This window comes from Dendrobium catenatum, unplaced genomic scaffold, assembly GCF_001605985.2.
Source record: "Dendrobium catenatum unplaced genomic scaffold, ASM160598v2 fragScaff_scaffold_1556, whole genome shotgun sequence".
Taxonomy (NCBI): domain Eukaryota; kingdom Viridiplantae; phylum Streptophyta; class Magnoliopsida; order Asparagales; family Orchidaceae; genus Dendrobium; species Dendrobium catenatum.
Genome location: NW_021320018.1, coordinates 18,240 through 29,321, shown reverse-complemented (window position 1 = coordinate 29,321; position 11,082 = coordinate 18,240).

Below are 11,082 nucleotides of genomic sequence, written 5' to 3'. Positions count from 1 at the left end.
TTTTAACTCAATGCATGCTAGTTGACAACTTCAAATCAAATATGCTTGAAATTTAAAAAACAAGCATATAGAATAATTTTTTAGAAGACTGGGCTTCCCCAGGTCTGGCACCTCATCCTCATAGGTCCGACTATCCGAATTCTACCCGCAGGCAGGGAAAGGTTTAAAGCAAGGAAAGAAGTAGCGCATAAATATGCATGCGACCTCGGAGTCGATCCCCGACTAATTCCCTAAATTTGTTATATTTCTATTTTATTTAGACTCACTAAAATTTTAACTTTAAAATTATGAATATAAAAATTTTCACATCCTTACGAGTCTCATGAGTCCAGGCAAAATAAAAGCGACACAAAAATTTCAAAAAACTAGAAAAACCAAGTAATTCTATATTAAATCATCTCAACAAATCAAATATAAATAAATTAATTAATAAATGTCCATAGACAAAATTTTCTTGCTTATTACAAACCAGAATTTATAAAAAATAAAGTGGCCGGACACCACTAACAACAACCCGAATTTTCTAAACCTAGTAGAGATGCAAGTGGTTTTGAATAAGATACTTTTCTCTTTAATTCTTCAATCTTAATCTCCTTCGGGCTCCTCTTATTTGAGCTCCTTTGATTCTTCGTAGTAGGCTACCCAAATGGATAAGAGTGCACTTCCTTTGAGGGGAAGGCCACTCTTTCCTCTTTGGGTAGGAAAGAAGTGGTCCAAATTTGGATCTCCAAATAGAAAATGGTTACTCCCCTAAGGGGTGTCCTCTTGTCTTTGGAGTCAAAGCTTTAGACCTATATATTCCAACTTAAAATCCTACTTTCACAACGCTTAACACTTGAACAAATTATATTTAATATGAAATAAAAAAAATTATAGACTCTCCAGCAAGGTTATCCTAAGCAGTTAATAAATCAATAATATTCTCAAGAAGTTATATATGTGCAGAAAAATAAATAAACACACTGTCCACGCTCTTTTTTTATTTGGGGGCTTAGCAGCAGAAGCACCTGTGCAAGCATTTTTATAATTGATTTATTTATTTATTTATTTAGCCCCCTCTTTATTATCCTACATGGGTGTGGTCATGTGTAGAAAACTATATGAACATCCAGATCGCTCCTATCCTAAGGGTAATCTAATCACCAAATATATCAATCATCCATAGAGTGCAGTAAAAAGTAAGCAGACACAGCAAGTATAGTCATTCATAACATGCAGTAAACCTAAAAGAAATCCGGCACACATCAAAAAGTAAACACCGGCCTAACATAGATCTAGATTTGGTTGTCCTAGAAAACCATCTAAAGTGTGTGTAAAAGGTCGTGTGGCTGGGGTAGATCCTAAGCGGGGTAGTTAATTAAAGTTATCTAAAGTTTTGGATTGGTTAAGGCTTAAAGGAGGATTTAGGTTAAAATTTAAATTTTAATATATTTAGAATTTTATTTAAATATAATTTAAGGATTAACTGATTACAACCTTCATTTCATACCGAGGACGTGAAGTTTATTTCACCTTCCTTGGCGCTAAGCTAATAGCCTCGTAGGCTTGGGGTACCCAGTAGTAATCGGGGTTGATTAGGTTAATTTAGTTAGTAAAAATTAAAGATGAATTAAAAGGAGAGAAAATATATTAGTTACTGATTTTAATGGTTTGGTTAAATATTTTATTAATCAAATTAGAAAATTCTGGAATTTGAAAGAGTTAATGTGTTTTAAGATATTATCTAAATATGTTAAATAAGGGGTTAAAACTTCATTTTTAGAATAAGAGGAAATCTTAAGGGTTCCAGATTTTTGATAAATACTAGATCTAGTCTTGAGTTGTTATACTGGTAGCGCATTCAATTTGGAGTTTTCTATAAAAAGTTATGATTTTTAGACGTTTTTACCCATTTTTGACTTAAACTTGAACACAATGTTGACTTTTTTATTTTGACTAGATTTTGGGGGTTTGATATTTTTATAAAATACTATATTTTAATTAGAGTCATTAGCCACTGAGTTTGATTTATTTAGAATTTTCTACAATTAGTTCTGAATTTTAGAAATTTGGTTATTTATTGGAAATATTTAATTATTTCAATTCAGAGTCCTTTTTAGTAACTTAAACCCAAATGAGTCCTAAACTTCTTGAAATCCACTCCAAAGATCAAAAATGATCTAAGGAGAGATCAACAAGTGTTTAAAGAATTTTTTGGATTTTAAATTATTTTAATTAATTAATAATGATTAAATATTAATTTTAACTTAAAATTAAATTAAAGTTTATTTTAATGTCTAATTAAAGGGATTTAAATTTCTACAGGTTTAAGAAACTAATTAGGATTAGTTAGAGATGTTTTAAGGGATTTTAAGAATTAATCTTGATTTATTAGAAATTTATTAAGGCTAAAGAGTCAATTTATGGATTAATCCTAAGTAGATTAATTAGGAGGCCTAATGATCTCCAAAATTAAGTGAGATATCTTCTATGGGTGACTGGCATTACTAAGTTTATTGGTTCAAAGTCTCAAGTTAGGGGAGCATGCAACCTAATAAAAAAATATTTCTAAGTTTTCTATACAAATCCTTAAGGATGTCTCTAAGTTGTATGTTGTTGAATCATGGTCACTACAATACTATACGCGGATACTTGGAGGGTGCCTCCAAGGAGTGGACGTAGGTCGAGTCGACCGAACCACTATAAATTTCTGTGTTCTTTTTCTTGCTTCCGCACTTTTAAATTCCGCATTATTTTGTGGTGTGATTTGGTTTATGTGATTTTATTTCTTTGTTTAAAAAGAAGTTTTTAAAATACCAATTCACCCCCCCCCCCTCTTGGTTAGTTTGGGACTAAGTTCATAGGGCTTAACATCCCCATCGAACTTTCAAGGCTGCGGTGGCATGAGGGGGGTAAGAGCAGCAAATGGGAGAGACCCTAAGCCTAAAGTCAAAGTATTTTAGGGTCAAAGAGAAGGTTTGACCATTTCAAATAAAGGTTTTGAAAGTTCTTTAGGGATGTTAGGCCCTGTTGAACTAGTCCCAAAGCTAATTTAAGAGGGAGAGGTGAATTGGTAAAGAGGAATCTTCAAACAAAACACAAACCAAAACCAATACTCACCATATAGAAATCAATGATGAGGAAATTAAAATGCATAGGCAATAATAAGAAAGAACACACCAGATTTATAGTGGTTCAGTCAAAACTTGACCTACGTCCACTCCTTGGAGGCACCCTCCAGGTATTGCACTAAACTAAGTGTCTCTCCTTTAGCTCCCACAACTAGGCGGAGAAGCCCTTACAAAATCACTTCCACCTTCCCCGATGTAGTGGAGTCGCCGGGTTCTTTGACACCAAATAGATCTTCTTCTTTGGTGAATTTCCCTCGAGACAAGCCTTGAATCCAACGGTATTCAGGTGCGAGCTTACCGGAGCAACTGTGTGGAACCCCCTCCACACTCCCTTGAGTCCCCCCTTACAGGATCTTCTCCCTCTCTCAAACTCCACTCTTTCCTCGCTCCCTTTCAAGCTCTCTCTTCAAGTTTCCCCCAAAAGAATGAAGTTATAATGGCTGCCAAAGATACTTACCAAGTGTCATGTCATTGCTTAAATAGAAGTTCTCAATACAAGCTCATTAATGCAAGTTGGCGACATTATTGTCCAGGACGATAAGCATGTCGTCCTGGCTGATCAGTATAAATTAAGCTCATCAGCCCGGGACGATTTGGGACAATCAGAAGAAAATTGGTTACATCGTCCTCGCCGATCTCCCGATCATCCAGGATGATTAGTTTAAAACCGAATTCAATCATCCTGATCATCACCTTGAATAGATGCTGGCCGATGTCAATTGTCTAGGGTATCATCCCGGCCAATCCTATGATCGTCCTGAACAATGTGATCAAATCAATCAGCCTTTAATAATTCCCTTAATTATTAGATAAATTTTAGGCATAATTGAGTTAGATCATCCAGAAAGATATGTATATAATCCTGGCCGATTTCCTAAAATAAAGAATACCTAATCTGATCATGGTGGCTAAATCTTTTTTAATTGAGCATATTATCCTAGTCGATACATGTATCATCCAGACCGATCAGCTTATGACGGCTGCCTTAATGAGGATGCCCTAATTTGGGATTCTGCTTTTGGACAGATCGTCCAAGATGCTATAAATATCGACCTGGACGATGTTATCAAAAACAAAAATCATTAAGGAACAACAAAAAATTTTCTAAGTTACAAAACATCAGGAGCCACACCAAATACAATTGACTCAAGAAAGAAAAAATATACAAACTGACTCAGACCTAGTCTACCCAATCTTAAGCTGATTCCAAATTACAGTCCGATCGTGTGAACCTGAAATGTCAGTAGATAAGGCAGTCGTAGAGAAATTAGAGTGTTTGCTATCAAAATTATAAACCATTAAAACTAAAACAGATATGCAACAGGTTTAAGGGCTTTGTTGCTTGGTTTGACTAGTCAACAATGTCAAAGATGGTGATGTGGCACTTGGGGAGGTAAAGGGTTATTTAGAGTGGTTTGGTCAAGGGTCAAGGGTCAAAGTCAAGGTTAGAGTGGGTAGGAGCAAGTGTCATTAAGGTTTGACCAAGAATTGAGGGTTGACTTGGTCAACCCAAGTTGGGTTGAGTTGACCAAGTGTCAAGTGGTACTTGAGTCCTGGTTTGAGATATATTTGGAAAGATGATATTGATTGGAGAACTCAAATGGGTCAATTTAACCCATTTAGACCCTTTAATAACTAATGGGTCAACCTAGGTTGACTTGGCCTACCATGTTGATCCAAGAGTTGAAGCTGGGTGAAATGAATTTGTTTGATTAATTAGAGTCTAATTGGTGTGGTCTCAAGGCTTGGAAAGTCCATTTGGGTTAAAAGACCCATTTAGGGCCCTTAATGAGTCCTTAGGTCAACCTAGGTTGACTTGGTTAACTAGGTTGACCCAAGGGTGAAGATCAGGGTTAACAAGTTTGGAATAATATTTTGGGAGTGTTAAAAGAGATTGCAAAGCTTTATGAGGTCATTTTGGTCAAAATGATCATTTTGACCCTAAGGGGCCTTAAGGTCAAAATCGGTTGACTTGGTCAACCTAGTTAACCCAAGGTTGGAATTGGTTTCAAAAAGTCTCAAAAATTATTTGAAAATATTCGAGGAAGATTTTAAAGATTGATGGTTAAATCAAGTTAAGTTTAGGCCAAAAGTCCAAAAATCCCATTAAAGGGCATTTTGGTCATTTTGGCTTTGAGTTAGTTCTAGGTCAAATTGAATCTAGAAAGATGTATACTATTGCTTAATAAGTCAATATCAAGGTATTGGGGGTGATCAAAGGGTTTGGAGGGGGCTCCAGGGTCAAATTCCATTAGGAGAGGCTTAGTGGCATTGATTGTAAATATTTGAAAGTTTTGCAATGTTTGAAACTTGATTAAGTTTATGGTGTTAGAGTCCTCCAAATGAGCTCAAATTTGGAGGGTTGACACTAGAGATATTTTACATCAATATGAAATTGACATACCCTGAATCATATACAAATTGACAGGGTTTTAAGGTGATTGAAAAATCACCTAGAAAGGGCTTCAGGACCTGAGCCCTTAGCCCAAGGGTTCTGGGTTTGAATTGAGTTAAGATCTGGATTGAGCCTAAGGGCTAGGAACTAGGAAGATCCTAAGATCTAAAGTCCAAAGAAACTTAAGGACCAAAGCTCAAGAAGGGGTTGAAAGTGACCTCATACAAAAATGAGGTCAACACCTCACAGTCGCTATAAACTTTGCCAATGTCATATCCATAAAAAGGCTCCATCAAAAGTATCATGCTTCAATAGCAACAACAAAGGCAAAGGCCTCTTCCATAAGTGTTTGAGCAAATGTGACTCTGAGGATGAGTTTGAGAATCCATGGGCTAAAATAACCATAGAAGGGAACCTTCACGATCATGGTTAGCTGGAGGATCTTTATAGAATAAGGAATAAGTGGTCAACAACATTCAATAAGCATTATTTTAACATGGACATTCTATCCACAATATATCGAGTCTATTAATAATGTGAGTCATGATATTTCTAAGCCCACAAGTTTTATAACTAATTATTTTCTATGTTTAGAGAAGGTGATGAGGAATTAACATCGAAATGGATATGATGAGGATTACAAATGCAACCAATTCGAAATAGAACCTGTAATAAAAAGTAGCCTAATATTAAAGCAAGCTATTCAATTTTATTTAAGAAAATTATATTCATTTTTTGAAGAAGAATTTTTATAAGGTGTGGGTGGAATGAGTATAGAGTTTGTGGCCTATGATTCTTCAAAGTTTTTTGCTTGTTGCACAGAGAAAAAGGATCATTTTAATACTTACGTTATTAACTTTGATGCACTGAATGGAATCATTCAATGCACCTATAAGAAGTTTGAAATGATAGATTTTTGTGTTCTCACTATATGAGAGTTTTGAGGCAGATGGATATTGTGAAAATGCCCAAGAAGTACCTACTACTGTGATGGTCAGCAAGAGCTTGAAAATATATATATATTCAGGCCAAAATTTGAAACTCTTTTAAGAATAATTATGAAACTAACAGTGAATTTATATTCATAAATTATATCAGCAGGTTTGCATATCAAATTAGCACACGAGCACAACTAAATGAGGAGACCCAATAATATATGTTGGCTGAGATGAAGGATATGTTTGAAAATATTGATTTGATTCTTTTTGGGTAGAGAAAGAATAATAAGTTTACACATGGAGACATTGCAAAGTTGAAAGATCCTCTAAAGCATAGTCCTAAATATATATTGAATACAAGGCTGAAAGCCACTAGAAAAAAAAAAAAGCCGAAGAGTATGATTTTACTTCCAAACTAATTATTTATTGTATATTATGACGTATTAGAGCTTAATTTTTTTATATTAATTTTTTTAAACAGGAAAATCACCCATGAAGAAAAACACAATACAAATGTCTGCACCTTTAAAATAGTGTAATTTTACAAGCATGTCTGACTACTTAACTGAGGAATTTATAAATGACATACACTCCAGTCACCCATTAGCTAAGTAGTGTAATTTCACAAGTATATCCGAATGTTTTGAATGTTTGTGAGGGGTGTTAAACGTTAAAGAACTAGTCCCGATACTAACCAAAAGGGGGTGGAAGTGGTGAATTGGTATTTAAAAAATTCTTTGATGATGAAGAATTTTTTTTATTCCTCAATGCAAAAATGAATTAAATTCATAATAAAAAAGATAAATCAACGTTTTCACCCACATGTTAATCGTAAGAAAAATAAATGTGGAAATAATAAAATGAAAGAACACATTATATTTCTAGTGGTTCGGTCCAACCTGATCTACGTCTACTCCCTGTAGGTACCTTCCAAGTATTGCACTAAATTAACTTTTTAGTGTATCACCTTTTTCCCCCACATCAAGGCGAAGAAGCTCTTACAAAATCTTTCCACCAACCCGATGTGACAAAGTAGTCGGGTCCTTTAACACCAAAGAGATCATTTTCTTCTCAAAATTTCTCTCAAGACATACTTTTTATCTGATGGTATTAAGGTGCAATCTTTCCAGAGAAACCATATGGAATCCTCTCCACAGCTCCACTCTCCCTTAACATTTCCTTTAAGGATCTTCTATCTCTCAAACTCCATCCTTTCCTATGAATTCTGTATCGATTTTTGACATCTTTTTATGCCGTTATTTTTGGCGGATACTTTTTTGGTAAATTTTTTTCGTTTGGTTTTCTGTGTATTTAGCGATGTTTGTTCTATTGGAATTACCGGCGGATTTTTACACCGATAATTCTGGCATATGTAACCCCAGAATAAGCAAAAATAAAGAGATGTAACTTGCATCCAATTTTCTGCCGGTTCAGCAACAAAAAGGTTTTTGGTGTATTATTTACTTTAAAAAATTTTTTCTGACACGTGAATTATCGTCGTAGAAAAATGTGCAAGAAATTCAACGGAAACGTGTTCTTTCGGTCAAAATTTTTGTGTTACCAGCGTATTCTGTCTGCCGGTAATAGCAGGTTTTCCTGTAGTGATGATGGTTAGAGGGACCGTAGTTGGCAGGTGACGTTGATCAGTGGGATCATCGACAACAGGCAATAGTGGTCAAAGGGATCATAGTTGATGAGGAACGATTATTAGAGGGACCATAGTCAGTAAGGTGTCATTGATCATTGAGAGCATAGTCAAGTGGTGACAGCTGTCAAATGGTGTTCAATGGACCAATGCAAGTTCGATGCTAATTAGAGGATAGGCGTTTTCCTATTAATGGTCAGCATATGAGTGGTGGTTGTTCGACGGTTGGTAGAAAGGTAGTGGTTTGACTAGGTCGAAGGACAAGTGGAGGTTTGACGATGGTCAACGGCCAGGCGATGGTCTTGTAATAGTTGACCAGGCGATGGTCTAGTAATAGCCAACGAAAGTTCAACGGCAGTGGTGCCTGGGTAGAACTTTAATATCCTTGAAACCTCAAAGCTCTTTCCAATCTCCAACCAAAAGGTCACACTCATGTAGAGAGTTGGGGTCTATTTATAATTTTTTATAAGTGCACACCATGTAAATATAGAAGAATCAGGACATATTTGAAGTTCTCCATCGAACGACCATATTGATTCTCTCAATCATAAATCATTCATTCAATATTTAATTTCATTAATGATGTCCAAATTAATTGATATTAGGCTTATTGGATTCACCTCATTGAGTTGCTCAATTGGAATATAAGTATGCCATATTTGAATACCATTTTGTCATCTAATTAATGCTTTGAACCTTTCATATATGCTTCACTCCTCATTTGGACCCATTTGGGTCTGGATTGGACTGATTTTAGTATTGTTGTGTTCTTCTCCTCTAGATGTTCAATTTGACGATAGGTTTGTTGAAATTGGACTCTAGTTAGTCTCGAATTTAATTTTAGAAGTTGCCAACTCATATATGCTTCTAGATTTGTGTCGATCAAGATGATTTTTGATGACTTATTAGTAATTATAACATGTGATGTTGAAATAAGAAATTAGCATATATTTACGTAAATAAGAAAAGTGGGGTGTAAGTCATTCTTATCAACTATCATATAAATATTATAGCAAGAATTATATAAATTACTTATTTTAAACATTTATATGAATTCTAATTTAAATTATTTACCTTCAGAATAGAACTTCTTTTTTCTGTCTCCAACTTCAACTCACTTGCTTCTCCGTGCTTTGGATCCAAAAATCCACACGAAATAACACATGCCACGTGAAATTGCATGTGCCGGAACAGTGCGGATGCAATGAATGAAACGGTTTCACGTATCCAATAATAGATGTAGCTAATACTTTTCCTTGTGCAGAAAAGTCTTCCATGACCGTTCACTTCTTTATACAATTCCAGCTTCCAAGCCACGGTCGACTCCCATTTCGTCACCCCTTTCAATGGAATATCAATCGTTCTTCTTCCTCCTCCTCCTCCTTACAATCATCGCCTTCATCGCAGTAGCAGGTCAGCCACACAACAACATAACCTTAGATTCCTACCTCACCACTGCCACCGCCGGAATAGCTTTTCCAATCTGACAGACACGATTCTCCCCACTCAAACCCTAGGCCCCGGTACTGAAATCGTGGCGAAGCTGAGCGACGATGATTTCAGCAATGGCCGCTTCAAGTTGCGGATGCTGTCCGATGGAAACCTTGTCTTCTACCAGATTGCTATACCCACTGGATACCAGTATAGTCCCCACTGGGCCGCGAATTACCTAGTGGCAAATTTCCGGTAAGGGTCTTTTTTAATTCTTATATCCTGCACTTTTTCTAGTGAAAAAGAAAATATGTGCAATTTATATTCAATTATTAATTAATATTTAATTCATAATTTACTAATTTAATCTTATTTTTGTCTCCATCAATCTAAGTTGCTATCAAAATTTTCAATTAATAATTAATTAGTATGATAATTAAGATTATAAGTTGTTACGTTCAGGAGTATTCGCGGCGGTAGAGAAATATAAAGTTTATCGTCTTAGCATTGTATGAAAATCCGACACTCAATCAGATAAGAGAGAGGGTCTAAAATTTATGAAACACCAAGATTTTTACGTGGAAAACCCCTGAAAAAAGGAGGAAAAACCACGGGGCCTAGCCTAGTTTGAACGAATCCACTAGTATTTGCAGTCGATTACAAATGAGGCCCTTCCTTGGGAGAAGGCCTTAGCTTGATGTACATCTTATAGAGTACATTACATGATGTAAATACAAAGAGCTACTATTAACAAATTCACTTTATTGGAAGGACTATAGTCGGCGGGTGACGGAAGTCAGGAGGACCGTAGTCAGCTGGCGACGGACATCGGAAGGATTGTAGTCAACGGGCGACATAAGTCAGGAGGACCGTAGTCGGTGAACGACGGAGGTCAGAAAGACTGTAGTCGGCGGGCGACATAAGTCAGGAGGACTATAGTCGATGGGCGACGGATGTCGAAAAGACTGTAGTCAGCGGGCGACGTAAGTCAGGAGGATCGTAGTCGGCTGGCGACGGAGGTTAGAAGGACTGTAGTCTGACAACAAAGATCAGAAGGACAGTGTCAGGTACAAGTCCAACAATGGAAAGAAATCTATCTTCGCGTAGACGTCCTGCGAAGTTTGATAACCGGCAGAAGTCTGGCGCCCGGTAGAAACTTGGCGAAGAGTGAAGGTTCGACGTCGGGTAGAAGTCTGACATCAGTTGGTGGCAAAAGAGAACTCCGGGTTCACTTGGGCGGAGTTTCAGCTTCAGAAGGAAACTCTGTTGCAAATTGAAAAGAATTTCAGCATCATGTGGAAGTTGGGAAGAATTCTTGCGTTCTCCTGAATATCACGCAGAATCCCGGCGTTTTCGGGCGACAGGAAGAGCTCTGGCGGTGGTCGAGGAGGAGGGGATTCTCCTTTTCCTCTTTTTATTCTCCTTCCCTTCTTCTTCTCTCTCTTCACCTTGAGTCCCCATGGTGTAGAATGAGGGATCCATTTATAGTTTTTCTGGAGTGACAAAGACCGTAAATAGGCGTGAGATTATCGGCGAATTGAGAGTGGTTTGAATGGACGGCCG